This window comes from Argopecten irradians, unplaced genomic scaffold (assembly GCF_041381155.1).
Source record: "Argopecten irradians isolate NY unplaced genomic scaffold, Ai_NY scaffold_0266, whole genome shotgun sequence".
Lineage (NCBI taxonomy): Eukaryota > Metazoa > Mollusca > Bivalvia > Pectinida > Pectinidae > Argopecten > Argopecten irradians.
Window position 1 is genome coordinate 44,421 of NW_027187733.1, and position 15,414 is coordinate 59,834.

The 15,414-nt window shown below is 34.6% G+C and overlaps 1 pseudogene; it reads right to left on the reverse strand.

Annotated features, from left to right (window-relative positions):
* Positions 1-10,754: 10,754 nt before the first annotated feature.
* Positions 10,755-13,007, reverse strand: LOC138312266 (uncharacterized; annotated as a pseudogene).
* Between the last annotated feature and the right edge of the window lie 2,407 nt (positions 13,008-15,414).

Here is a 15,414-nt window from a genome sequence, read left to right on the forward strand (position 1 = left end):
GTCAGGAGTTTGAATAGAACATGAGTGTGTGCGCGCGCAATGTTAGTGTGTGTGAAAATTGTGTTATTAAGAAGTTCAGCTTTTAATCAATGAGCGGGTGATGGATTTTAATTGGTTATCTGATTTTATGGTGGAGGAATGGAAGAGGAGATTTTTATTAGATGATTTTTGTGATAATGACCTTGCTATCTTCCACCATTTGTCCGGAGAAATATTATTAATCATCCAGGGATTTTTCAAGATTTTCAATATATTTCAACTTTGCATCACAAATAAGGTCAATAGTTTCATTTCTTATAACTCGAAACCGTTCCCAGTAGTGAGGATTATTTGTTGTTTTTGCTTTTACGGTGAATTCTCTGTCGTTGTGTCTCATTTTTTTAATCGAATTGTGTTATTCATCCATGGTTTATCATTTGGTCTTATAGTAATTGTTTTGGAAGGAATGAATCTATTGACCTGCTCATTAATTGCATCAAATTATGGGACTCATTATAAGTATTAGAATCTTGGATTAATGATAGGTTTAACCAATCTATATTACACAATGCATTATTAATTCCATCAAAATTAGCTTCATCATAATTTAGTATATATTTTTTTTATAACTTACTTTTTTATAAACAGAGTAGGAAATTGATGCATGAACTGAAGAGTGATCACTACAAAATGGTGGAGACACAAAAGTATCTTTAATAATGCTTTGATTATTAGTAAATATAAAGTCAATGGATGTGGACACTTTCAAGTGTTATTCTTGTTGGTTTCAAATTAATAAGGCTAACTAAATTATGCTTAGTAAGAAGTCTTGATAAATGGTCATTTTAAGGGTACATTTTAACATATCAATATTAATATCACCTGTCAGTAACCACATCCATTGATGTATCAGTAGCTTTAGTCAAAGTATCGTCTAAACGATTCCAGTACTCAACATTACTCTCTGTGGTCTGTATAGGCAGCCTAGAAGAAAAACATGGTTATCAAACTAAAACTTCAGACCAAATAAGTTCTATATCATCTCTTTCTAAATCCCAATCTTCTATTCAAAACAACATTATTTTTACTATGTAAATTATAACACCACCTCCAGGTCCAGTAGTTCTGTCTTTCCTGAGAGGAGAAGAGTCAAAACAATGCATCTGAATATCTAAATTAGTTATAGATGTGTTTAAATGAGATTCTGTGATGCATATAATATCGCTATCCTCACAAATTCTGTTTTCTACAAAGGCTGTCTTGTTTCTAAGGGACCTGACATTTATATGGACTAAATTTATATTCTGTAATGGCCCTGGGTTACTTTTCTATATCGCAACACAGAATAAGCAAGAAAAAATGAATTACAAGGAGATATATTAAATTATGAAAACATAAACATACTAGTAGTAATTTAATAGAGATAAATGCATGGTGATCAGCTAGACGATGAAATCTAGATAACGTTGGAGTCGGTGAGATCAACAGTCAAAAGAAGATTTGCAAGAATATATCTAATATTACCCATCATTGAGGAATGCATAGTAGAAACTACCGATCACCCAGCTCCACAGAATTAAGCAGATTATTTGGATCCACTTAGTCATGACTTCAACGCAGATACTATAATAAAAACAAACACATTCACACACTTACATTCATGGTTAATCAGAGAAACACATGTAAATAATCCAACCGGAAACTGACTCATCATAGTCCCGGGTGCTTGGGACGCTTTGGTACACAGGGTCTAACTAAATATCGACTCGGATCTAGAACACTAGTTTCCGCTATCGTGAAACTGGCCTCATATATAGGCTAAGTTTGTCATTTTATTTTTGAATTATAGCATATATATTTGGACAGATATATTTTTTTCAATGACCAAAAAATTGTTAGATGATAAACAATTTTTTTAACCATCCCTGTGTAATGATAAACACGTGAATAAACAACAACAACAACAACAAAATATATACATAGGAAACTGCCTTCATTTTAGAAATTAAGTGGGTTTCAAAGTAAGTTGATACTCTGAATAGTTTCACAATATTTTTCTGATAAGTCGATATAATTCATAAGCTATCAGATGAATGGGTTATAAAAATATTGACAATCACATCCATATACAGACTAATATTTATTAAGAAAAAAAATATCAAACTCCGGCATTCCTTTTCGCTAAACGTTTTCACTAATATATATATATATATTTTCCCCAAAGAAAACAAAAATAAAGGTTAATGATAACAACTATTTAAACATACAGGTCCCTGTGTACCAAAACGTAATATATAAATGCGCGAGGTGCATGAGAAAAGATACTATACAACAGTCAATATATTAAATAAAAAAAAATACAGAAGAAAAAAACGCCATTTGAGATTTCATAAGTTGAAAGTCTTCAAGTAAGTTTGTGAACTCTGAAACGGTTTCAAAATATTTTTATCGATAAATTAGGTTATAATATTATGGAACTATTCAGATGAATGGGTATAATTAAAATATTGACAACCACCTTTGCAAGTAGTATATTGTTGTGGTTAATTAATTATTAGCTAATATAGACTGTTTCGTTTATTACATAATATGAAGGATTCATAGTATAGATACTACATAATTTTCGTGGTAAAGTACTCAACACGTGTTGTGCTTATTTGATTTTAGTTTCCTGAGATTTCGTGAAATTTCCTAATTTGGACAGGATACTGATGATAAATCAATCAATTCAAACCGCGTGTGAAGATATTTACAAATATTATACCCCGCAAGTTAACAATTGTCTCGCTAATATAATAACCGGTCTTTAGTGGGCTTAACACAATAAAACAATAAAATCAATCTGTTGGAAAGATAGTACTTCGTATGAAAAAATTGAGTCACGTGACAAGACGCAGCTCATGTACTCGTGTTGTCCCATCTGGGATCTGTGATACTGTTTACCTGTTACTTTGAGTACAAGTGAAAGTGGGCTATAGATAAACCCGTGGATGTCGTATATGTGTAGATGGAGGATTTAATTTCATTCATCTACGGATGAGTTGTAAGACTTTTGTACTTTATATAGTCTCACTTTTATAATTACTTATTATTGGTTCTATTTGTACACGTATAGGTAGTAACAAAGTAGAATCGGAAAGTATATACATGTAGTATGGAAAATACAGTAGAAAGCTTCACTGTGTTGTGGTAAATCGTACCACATTTACAAAGGATCATATGTATGATGATTGTGTTTTTATTACGTAGTATATTATTATTTATTGTAACAGAAGTTGGTTTAGCATTTTTGTTTTGCTGTTATATTATTAAGTCTGGGTTGAATGTAACTCAGTATTCATTGTTCATAGATAGTAGTACCATTACTATTGACCCACAATAATTCTTCATTATACTTTAGGTATACACTAGGACTATTGGATTTTTTTCTAATGAAGGAAAGTATTCTGTTATTAAGATAAGATAAATATTCTGTCCCACAACACCACTGCATGCATGGGGCCGTCGATTAAATGTTTGGGACGACAAACACACAAACTTGAAACGTAATGGAAATTGGATTGTTAGTTACTTGGAATGTGCCTAATCCTGAAGAGAGTATAGATTTCACATGTAGCTGCTGTAGTTTTGTTGGTCCAGTGACATAAAGCATCGATCCTTTACCATCCCCCGATCTTGTGGTAAGAATACGTGCCTTTCATTATGTAATGTTTTTTGAAGGATTGCAATATGTTCAAATTGTTGACATATTTGCCTAGCTTTGTATCATGTCATTCTTGTTTTATATACATCGGATGTGTAGGATAAATTACTTTTAAGAGGAATTAGCTATCAAAATTTGTTGTTGCAGCGGCTTTTCATGTCATACTGACATTAATTGTAGTTCTTTTTGGAGTTTGTTTCCAATATGCAGCATATTATATATAGTCCCCATCTAGAATGAAGATTGCCTTGTTGTGACAGTACTTCCCTGATTTCTGTAATCAGTGTCTCTAAAGTCACTGAAGAACTTTCTAGCATAGCTAGTATCACTAGCTTGGTAGAAATGATCTTTAAAGATCTCGAGCAGGTCACAGAGGTTTGATCTTAGCCTTAGGGAGATCGGTGGAGTTTGGCTTTTGTTTTGCCTTCAGTCTCATTGAGTAGGACCCTGTAGGTTGCCCTATTGCACGATATCTTAAAAGGCGACTAAATTTAGGATCTTATCGTTTCTCTTCTTGCTAACTGACTTCATCCTTCCTAATGCCTCCCTTGGCACCGACTCACTTTTGGCCATGAGTTGAGCGTTCGCCCCTGTGAGAAGGCTCTGGGTTCTGTCCCAAGGCCGAGACACACCAAATTCTATAAACGTGGTAGTTTCTGCTCCTGCTGACGACTGGTTCGCCCGTTGTCAGAATAATGTGACCGGGTGGGGTGTGTTGCTTGGTGTCTTCGGTGGCATGCTTTAGTGATATAGCACTATAAAAAGGACAACAGTTCCACTATACAAGAAGACACAATATGAATAAACCGCAGTCTCCCAACATACACGCAACACACCGCATACATGGGAGGCCGTCCTTACATGACCATAGCTGTTAATAGGACGTTAATAAATCAAACAAACATCATTCTAAGATGTGTTTGAATTTTCTTCATTTAGATAAGGAAACGTATCATATTTTCATTAATTGTAATCCATCACGTATTTCCCTAACTACGAGTTACCTTCACATAGTCGGATGTTTGTCGACGTGTCATCAAAACAAATACCAGCACTTGGTTTGCAGCGTTTTCAATGTCATCTGCAGTAACAAATCCATGGATGGAAAATAGCTGCACAAATGGTCGCTTGACAACCTGTTTAACACAATTTGTCCCATAGTTTTTACTTCTTTGTGAATAATGCTAATTAGTAATTTCTATGCACAGTACCCTATATTCGATTGATTTTATGATCGGATATATGATGCTATGTTTTTATATGTTCATATATACTTTTGTAACCATTCAAGGATAGGACCTTAATAAGTTGTAAAAAATCTATTTCAAATAATCTAAGTAGAGTCTACAATTCATAATCATTTTTTTAGTACATCTGCAGTAGCAAAATCGGAAGTCTTTTTGAATCTTGCTGTATTTCTGCTTTTTAGGAAATCTTCTGGCAGAAAATTATAGGCAATCTACAAAAAAAAAAAAATACTTGCTCATTAAATTTGTATAATGCACAAATTTTGAATCCGTGAACAATACATTTATGCCATATTTTGCTTCTTGGTTATGTAAAAGAAATTAGTATGAGTGAATTGTCCCTTTAAGAAATCAGAACATTTTAAACCGTTAAATTTGAAATTACCCCAAACATGGCATCATGTGGTTCTTTAGGTCGCAGAGCATCCCTGACACGGTTTGCAATCCTTGAAAGATTCGTCAGCTTTGGTCTGCTGGCAGGAGGAAGGTTACTGTCGCCCATTGTGTACAAAACCTTCTCCGCTATTGCACCTGACGACTGGAAAATATCTTTCACGGACTGTTCCTTTACCCTGCAGTAGAATATGTTTGACCTAGTTGATATGCTGCATAAAGAAAGTCATTTCTATACACCTAACATATATAAAATTACAAGCATTAGAACGTTTATGATATCAAACAATATCAAACAATATATTGTTTGATTATGATAGATAAAAACATCTTTTACGGAGTTTTTGATTTTAATATAACTATTTTTGACATACTGGCATTCATCTTTGAAATGCAATTTTTGATGTGGGTGAACTTACGCTAGCTTTCATTCTTATCTGAATATTTTTTCCTGGCTCGCCTGGATGGTTGTGGCATTTGTTTTTGCCCATTGAGAATCCCCCAGGCTCTTTCTTTTACAGTTTATGCGCAGTACGTATCTTTACGCCTGGCGGCAAAACACTGCCAATCTCTCCTTTAGGCACCACTCTTCTTAAAATAAAACATACACAAATGTTCGTTAATTTATTCCATTAAAGTAGTTTTTGAGTGCGGTAATTTAATTTTCAATGTCAGTAATTTATTCGCTGTGAATAGAAACCGTATTTGTAAAATATTAATATATATACGTATTACATGTTTTGCTATTCTTTTCCTTAATGTTGTATGTGTAACCTTTATTGTCAACCAAAAGGTCTCGGCAGTTCTTCGAACCATTTTAGAAGGACTTCAAACGTATGGCTAGTATGGATGGAGCTGGAACAAAAATGACATTTTCGCATTATTTTTTTTTTTATTAACGGAAACACGTGGGTGAAATAGGCGGCAATATGTCTTTTTTTAATACCTTTATACGTGTATATAAATCTTTTAAAGAGAAGAAATGTACAGTATATTTTATGTAACTAAGTGTTTGAAATTGATATTTTTACTGAAAAAGCTTGCTTTTGCAGTATTGCTACGGTCCGGATGACCCCACTAATTTAAATGCAATTGACCTCTCATTTTGCATGCGATTTTTTTCTATTTTCCTCTTTCTAGTGTAACAGGAGTATAGTCACGTTCGTCTTCGACCATCCCTTATGAATACTAGTTGTCACTATCTATGTGTACGTTTTGCACCCAGGTTCAATGTCGTTCAACCCGGGGTTTTTACGGTAGTATATATTAGTGTGGTCAGGGAGGGTAAACAAACACAGGATTGTGGTTATCAGGGTATTTTATTGCTCCCCGCCAGAATGCTTAAATATCAACACCATCAACAAAACAAGTGGTAAAGTTAACAAACAACAAAGTATACACATGGGAAATCAGAAGGGGGGGACCTTACCGCTGGTCTTCGAACTTAACGGAACATACTATACTTACACAAACTAACTAGCCTACTTTTAAAAAGGGACAACAAAATCCCACAAAACCCCTCAGGACAACACTATAAAGAGAACAAGATACGTAGAGAAGGTGAGAGTCAGAGAGTGAGACACCCCCTTACCAAGCCAGGATCCGTGCTAAAAGCACGTTTACACGGACTACAGCGGGTTTATATAGCGATTACACAATGGGACAAAATTTAGCCAATAAGATACCTTGTTACAAATTTAACGGGAAGATAGACCGAAAATAAGGAGTGTAACGAAATTGAGATACCCGGATGATAATTTCATGTTGTTTTTTTTCTTTTTCTATAGTTTCTGAAGATTTTCTGTAAATATAAATGAGACAGCTGTTTAGATCCGATGTTCTTTATTCCTTGTCCAAGCTCTGAGTGAAGTACATGAATATGATAAACAATCATTCAGTACAAAGGTAAACTACAATTGATATCGACTTAGATATACAATACAGAAATATCTATTTGTCAAATAAGAGTTACAATTATATTAAATTGAACTACAATTGTACATCAAAATAATTTACTGTATATATAAAGAAAATATATACTATACTGAAGACTTTCGTTAAACATATTGTATTTGGGGAATGGGGATTAGCAAAGGTAAAGTCCTATTCACTTGGCTATGAGAAGTACATTTAGCCTATAGATAAATGAACAAGCGATCTATTATTTACAATACTGATATTAAAAACAACACATTAATATCAGACATTAGAACAATTAGAAGAAAACTCATTTACACAACATTTATAAAAATAAGCACGACCCATGAATAAGATTTGACTATCTTCTGTTTACATTGACAACTTCTACTTTCACTTTTGATACTGTACTTCCGGCATGTAGTGGTCATTTCCGGTCAGACCGAAATTCGTTAGATAGATAGTAATCATCAATAATCACCGAGCTTAAATCCGAGATCGAATATTAAGCTCTTATAATGAAAATGTACATTATGGATCAATGGTTATTCAAAGATTATAATAAAAATATTTACATCTTAAATTTACTGATCATTGACGTTAGCAACTGACACAAAAACTTATGACACTTGTAGTTTAAAACTCGCTCATTCAGATCAGATTAAACTAGTAGAGAAAAGTATACATTTCAGATTAAAAAGACAAAAATCATAAATCAATATTACATACAGTTACCTCAATGATGAAATTGATATTGAATCGAGGAACATGATTTACACAAAGATGTATTTCGCACATGTCGGCAGTCATTTTATTTACGGAAGATCTCACAAGGGAGATAACTCTAACAAAAGTTGTAATTTAAGGTAACGCTTCACTGAACCACAAAGGTTCGCATAGATAATACTGATAACTTTAAGGTAAACTGATTTCTTACAGAACATGGTCTACCCTAGAGTTAAGTTATAGGTTAAAACAGATAATAATGCTGCTTAGATTCCGAACATTCAAATTTACGCATTTGTTAATTCGTTTCTTTTGTTAGAAAGACTGCGACACAGAATACATACATGTACGTAAAATATACAAATGAAAAATTTATATACAGCATTGAAAAATTAAATAACTTTTAAATCAAAATGAAACATAAATCATTTAACAATATAATGTCAAATAGCTAATATGACTGATGACGAATAAATGATTTTTAAAAATAACAAAGATAGTAAAAATAAAGGATTGCTTACCTGTAAATATAAATGAGACAGCTGTTTAGATCCGATGTTCTTTATTCCTTGTCCAAGCTCTGAGTGAAGAGCTGGACGATGAACCAAATCTAAAACAGACTGTCCGAAGAACTTTTTCCGTATTCTGATTGGTCAGCCAATCAGATCTAAGATCAAGGTAAGACAATCAGACAATACCGTTTACTGCGACACAGCGCACTGGCATCTAATCACACTGTCGCTAATTGATACTTAATGCCTGACACGGCTGTCAGATAATTAACTGACCAGGTAAAATCACAGGTGCCTTGTAAATGTCATGATGGTGACATAACTTGTACAAAGGGAAGATAAATCTGGAGGAACAGGTGTTTACTTCAAGTGACCATAGAGTAATTAAAATTGCAATTAGCTATGTAGATATTCTTTGTTTGTTAACTAGCCAACACTAATAACACACGGCGTGGGTAGGATATTATTACAATGATCAAAGGAAAGGAATTACATACAAATAAAGCTGACACACATGTTTCTTGAGAAAGATTGTATCACATACTTTATACATAATTATTTTAAATTCTTGAAATAATTTCTTCAATGCATTTTGATTTCTAATTCCTTTTTCTTACTAAATATGAACTTTTATTTACAAAAACAGAGAATTATAAAGAAAAGTCTAAAATAAAACTTTTTACAAAAATCACAGATTTTCACTATGAAAATATCCCTATTGGTCACAAAAATCTTTGTCCTCAAAGATAAAAATGATAGTATTTGGTAAGTAAATTTATCTGGCTAGAAGCAAGATAAAAAAAATGATGAAATTGGAATAATATATACACAAACAATTTCACAAAAAATGAGAATCATGTAAAATTGCTAAAACAAGAAATTGAAATACAAGGGAGATAATCATGATTAAGATGAGAAATAACATTATTTGTACAATTAGTGAAAAATAAATTGAAGATAATTTGACAAAACGCTAATTTTGTATTAAGTTGTACAAGCATCTAACCAAGTACATGTATCCATATTTGAAATCATATCAACACTATTTGATTTCTATATACACAAAAAAAAAAAATAACACACATACAGATTATGACCTTTTCCTGAGATCTGAACACAAAATTGGCAGAAATAAAGGTAAAAATTTGATAAGAGCGAACATCAGCTCTATCATAGTCAATATGAAAAACTTCTTTTGCCTGAATTAGGCTTGAATTCATTGCATGAGTACAAGAAAAATTGCACAAACAATAAAATCAATCAACAGTAATTGTTGAATAACAATAAACACCAAAAAAATAATAATATACATAATATACAAGAAAATTGCTTAGCATGTCATGTCTTGATCATACAAATTTGTCCCCTGAGGACCGCTCCCGTTGCCCTTTTTACACTGACGCCTCATGCCCCTTTTTTGCCTGTTTGTTTAGTACACTCTCTTTTACCATTCAAAGCTTGATAATTTAAGACGAAAGAAGTGGACTACATGGAAATAGTGGCCCTAATTAGCAGCTTGGGATGGACCTTGACATAGCGTCTGTGTAAAGTATATGCGATCGGGCATAACCGATATCAGCTGCCTCAATAATGCATTTGATCCTAATACATGCGTGTGTTTCCATCCACACCTAAACTACGCTACTATTCTGTAGGTGTCACAAAGACTAAAACGTCAGACCTTGTTTAGACTCCGTCGCAGCCCGTATTGAATTTCAGGTATAAATCCTGTGCTTGCATTTCTAAATTAATATCAAAAATTATTGTAAAAAGAATATAATAGATTAGAGAACACAGGACCAGTCTACACTTAACACAGGAAAGATCCTACCAAACACTTGAATATTATTAATATCAATTGGAGGAGAAATAGTCCAGTTGTCAGGACATAGAGGGTAAAGAGGCAATGCGAACCAGTTCACATGTAAGTGCCAGTGTTAGTTCAAGAAAGAACAGCAGTTTTTTAATGATTGTTGTGAAACTTTCGACGTATGCAGTAAATTGAAGTTAGTATAAATACTGTGGTCCCCCCCCCCCCCCCCCCAAAAAAAATCAAAAAGTGACAGTGTTACATAAGGCCATGGTGTCATTAGGGTATTATACACATTTTCAGTAAGGGGTGTAAGATGTGGTTGGGTTTAGGAACACCTTGAAAATGAAAGCTGGGTACATGAGGTGAGACAGTAAATGCCTGAACTGTGTGAGCTTTCTGAACGAGTAACATCATAGCAGATACTTTCCTTAATTTTGAGTACAAAAAGAAAATTAAGATAATTGCTATGCCTGAAGAGAAGTTGCTGTTCCTACTAGTGCGATTACACCACTAGTGTCTGGCCATGTTCCTGAAGTAAATGGAATTTGTCCTTCTAACATAGATTCAGCTAAGGATTTGAATACAGTTTCACCTCTCTTAGTTTGTCTCAACAATCTTCTTTTAAACTTAAATGATATTTCTGATCTTGTAGCTAAACTTTTCAGAAAATGAGTGATTATAGATGTTCAAATTTGGTATTTTAACATGAACAAAATCTGGGTAGGCGGTATCACCAAAAATAGAACTGTGTTGTGAGCTAGGGAAAAATTCTTGAAGAAGAGCAAGGTTGACTGACTGGATGAATGACTGAAATGTCATTTGTATCATTCTTACATTTACCTAGACGAGGAGGTACACAAAAAGATTTCCTGCTGTTACAGTACATAAACAGGGTATTCTGACTACACAAAATGAGCAACCTTTGATTATCTTCTGACCATTTGGACAGTCTAATGCTAACATTGGTATATGATACATGAGTAGAGTAGAAGGTGCTAACTCTGTAATGGTTGGTGACAATACATTAGGTAAAAATCTAAAATCACATCTAGCTTTTACAGACTCCTTATGATTATAAAAGATAGCTGATATACAGGAAGATGTTGCTATTGACGAGAGAGCTAAATGAAACTTACAGTATAAAATGTTTGTTCCTATACAATCTTGTAATTGTTGGTGAGACAAAGTAGAAAAATGTTGATTGTCACTTGTATGTACAAAATAATCAGGAGTGTCCAACAATTGTGTTCCATGAGAGAAGATGTTGAATTAACAGGTACTGGTGCGGAATACACTTTGTATACAAGCAATGGATGTATAAATGAATGAAATAGGAATTTTCATAAGTAAATATAACATAGAATTATGTCTAGCATACACAAAATTGGCGTAATGATAGTAATACAATGGTTCATTATGTATAATGCTAAATCCTTTGTACTTAGAAGACATGATGTTTTGAACTTGTTTCAAGGTTGATTTCATAATCTTAGAAGATAGCAGAAAGGGAGATAATTTACCTTTTTGCTAGATCATGAATAGCTAACTTAGCATGTTCTAAATGCTTATCCATCCAATGTTGATGTAGCATTAATCTGAGTGAGCATAAGATTATCTAATAATACCAATTCATGCTCAATGCCATCTAATGAAGCAGTAAATTGTTCTGATAATGTGACAGTTTGATCATGATTGCTTTTAACAGCTTCAACAATATTATCAAGACGTTCATTGACTACAGATATGAAAGACGTTAACTGGTGACTTTGAGAAGCCATAGCTTTAGCTAACTTGACATTGTTATTGTTCAACACTTGCATGTGACGCTTTAGGTCCTCAACATCATCTGATGTTGCAGTTCCAAACAACGACTTGGAAATTTGTCCAATGAAGTCTAGTAAACCACGTTTGGATCTACCAGAACTAAGGGTATTTGGGAAGTAAGAATGTGGAATAAGACGATGAATTTCCTTCACAGTAGAGTTGACATTAGACATACACTGAGTACGCAACTTGTTAAGCGAATCGACCACTTGATTTGCCATTTTACACGTCTGTCTTTGACATGTACGAATTCCTGGTAGATACAATGGTGAAGGAAGGGGTATCTTTGAACGTGTGAGTCCAATATTTCTTGACCAAGATGTAACTGAGCAGTAGGTTCAAACAAAATTCCATAGTTTAACCTTTTGAACTGGTGATGAATCCGCGACAACTAAGGGAATGCAGAGGAACATCACAGCTAGAATGGCCCACATTTGAGATACACTATTCACACCTAGAGAAGAATAAGAAAAATAAGACTCAAGTTAGTGATCTGTGTACCGGTAGAAGTCTCTGGCCAGGAGACATTTAGCACTAAATTGACAAACAAATATCAAAATCTTAGTAACATAACACTAAAGAGGAAAAGAAAAATAAAGGAATGAAAGAAAGTGGTATGAGAATATAATGAAATCTCAATTGAAGTTTAATCAATTGCTGTGAAAAACATGTCATGTTAGACTGTTTGTTCTTTGTTTTTTCTTCCCATGTTGTGTTTTTGTAATATGAAATTCTCTCACCAATGAGGCAGGAAGATTCCCTTCTGGTTCCCAGGTCCTTTCTGAGTAACCTTTCCATTTAACACGGAATTCCTTAATTCCATTTCGAATTCTATAACGAAGCAACTTATCAATTGGATAAGTTCTGAGAGTCTTGAGAATCAGACTGTACATTTTGATGTCAGAGATGAGGGAACACCTAATCCTTGTGACTGAGAATTATCACTTTGTGATGGGGTGTTTACTGTCCTTGATACTTTTGTATTTTGATCACTAACAGTTTGTGTGGTTGTGGGACATGATGCAAATTGGCATTATTTTCTTTGAGAGGTGGCATTACCTTGCCGAGAACCGTGACATACTTTGGCATCCTTTCTTTGAGATGTGGCATCAGTCTGCCGAGAAACTATGATGCTTGTTGGCATCCTTTCTTTGAGATGTGGCATCAGTCTGCCGAGAACTATGATGCGTGTTGGCATCCTTTTCTTTGAGATGTGGCATCAGTCTGCCGAGAACTATGATGCGTGTTGGCATCCTTTCGTTTAGAGGTGGCTTTGGTCTGCCGAGAACTATGATGCATGATGGCATCATTTCTTTGAGACGTGGCATCAGGCTGCCGAGAACTATGATGCGTGTTAGCATCATTTCTTTGAGAAGTGGCATCAGTCTGCCGAGAACTATGATGCGTGTTGGCATCATTTCTTTGAGAAGTTGGCATCAGTTTGCCGAGAACTATGATGCGTGTTGGCATCATTTCTTACCTGCTGGGATGGAGGATCAAGTATAACTCTACCTGTGGGATTGACATAAACCTTCAATCTGTTTTGCATGAATGAGTGATTTCAATTCTTTGTGAGTGCTACAGCGCCTTAGTTTATATGTATGATTTGGACCAATGTCTGTAATATAGAAAGGACCATCCCAGGGATTATGTAGTTTTGGAGAAAGACCTTGTGGTACCCGAGTTAGAATGTAATAAAACAAGATCTCCATTCTTGAATTGTGGCTCTTTTGCTTTCCTGTCATGTTGTTGCTTCTGTTTGGCTTTAGCAGCTGTAATATTTTTCTCTGCTAACTCTTTTACATACTTAAGATGTTTTAGTAGTGCTGTTACGTGAGACTTGGCATCTTTATTTAAACCTTGCTTAGGGAGTAGGGAAGTGTCAAATGGGAGATTCATCTCTTTACCATACAATAGTTGATAAGGAGACATTTCTGAAGATTGAGTTGATGGACTCATACGGAATGCCATGAGAATACCTGGTAAAAATTCTGTCCAGTTTTGTTGATTTCATCCACATAAGCTCTGAGACATTGAGCTAAGGTGCTGTTCATCCGTTTCACGTATGTTGAGTTTGTTTGGGGATGATAAGAGCTAGTGAAATGTCTGGTTACCTCAAATATTTCACAGACAGCGGTAACTATCTTAGACAGAAAATTTTGTCCTCTATCACTCACAATGGAATGTGGTGCTCCGTACCTGCTAAAAATTTCAGAATAAAGTACTCTAGCAATCTCCTTAGAATCTTGAGTCTTAAGAGGGAAGGCTTCAGGCCACTTACTAAATGAGTCAACAATAAGAAGGATGTATTTGTATCCCTCAGATGAAGTAGTAATGGGACCTAAGATATCCATATGCAGTCTGGAAAATGTACCATCTGGGACAGGCATGGGAGTTTAAAGGTGCATTTCTCAGGTTTGTTGGCTTTTTGATCCTTTGACATGTATCACATGTGTGTGAATATAGTCTGAAAATGTTTTGATACATTTTTGGCCAATAATATTTTGAGTTGAACTGCATGGTAAGTTCGGTCAAATCCTAAGTGTGCTCCTCCTGCTTGACTGTCATGATATGACTTGAGGACATCGTCTCTGAGACATCTAGGTACTGCAAGTTGACGAACAGGAAGTTGTCCTTTTCGAGTAGATCGTGAGTAATGTAGATGATACAGAATGTCATCAAGTAGTACATATCTATCAGAAAGAGCTAAAAACTCTGTCAGCATTGACCTTACCGAGCTGGTAATATACCTGTCTGAAGATATTCATAAAGGTCAGAAAAAATCAGGGCACTGTGATTGTAACAGTGAAACAGAGTCTAAAGGAACAGGATCAGATATTTCTGATATTAACCTCAGGTTGAAGCTGGGTGTTGTGTGAGTACTCAAAGATAACTTGAAAAGAAGATTTTGAGTCTAAAACAGTAGCGACATCAGAAGAAGGTAGACTATCTTCAATAGGAGACGAATCTGTAACTATCATAGGGTTCTCCTTGACAGGGCATCTGCGACTTCATTTTTCTTACCTGTTTTGTAGATTATTTCATAATCATAGCTTTGAAGAAGAACAGACCAACGAGCTAACCTACCTGTTGAATTCTGTTTTGATGTCCTTCAGCCATTTAAGTGCACAATGGTCAGTATAGATAGTAAAACTCTTACCTGCGAGATACACATGGTAGTTCTTTTATACCTTCAACTATAGCAAGACCTTCTCTTTCTGAGATACTATACTTAACGCTCACAGTTGTTTAATGAACGTCCACACCATAGGCAAATTGACCCTTTCTCTGGTTCTGATC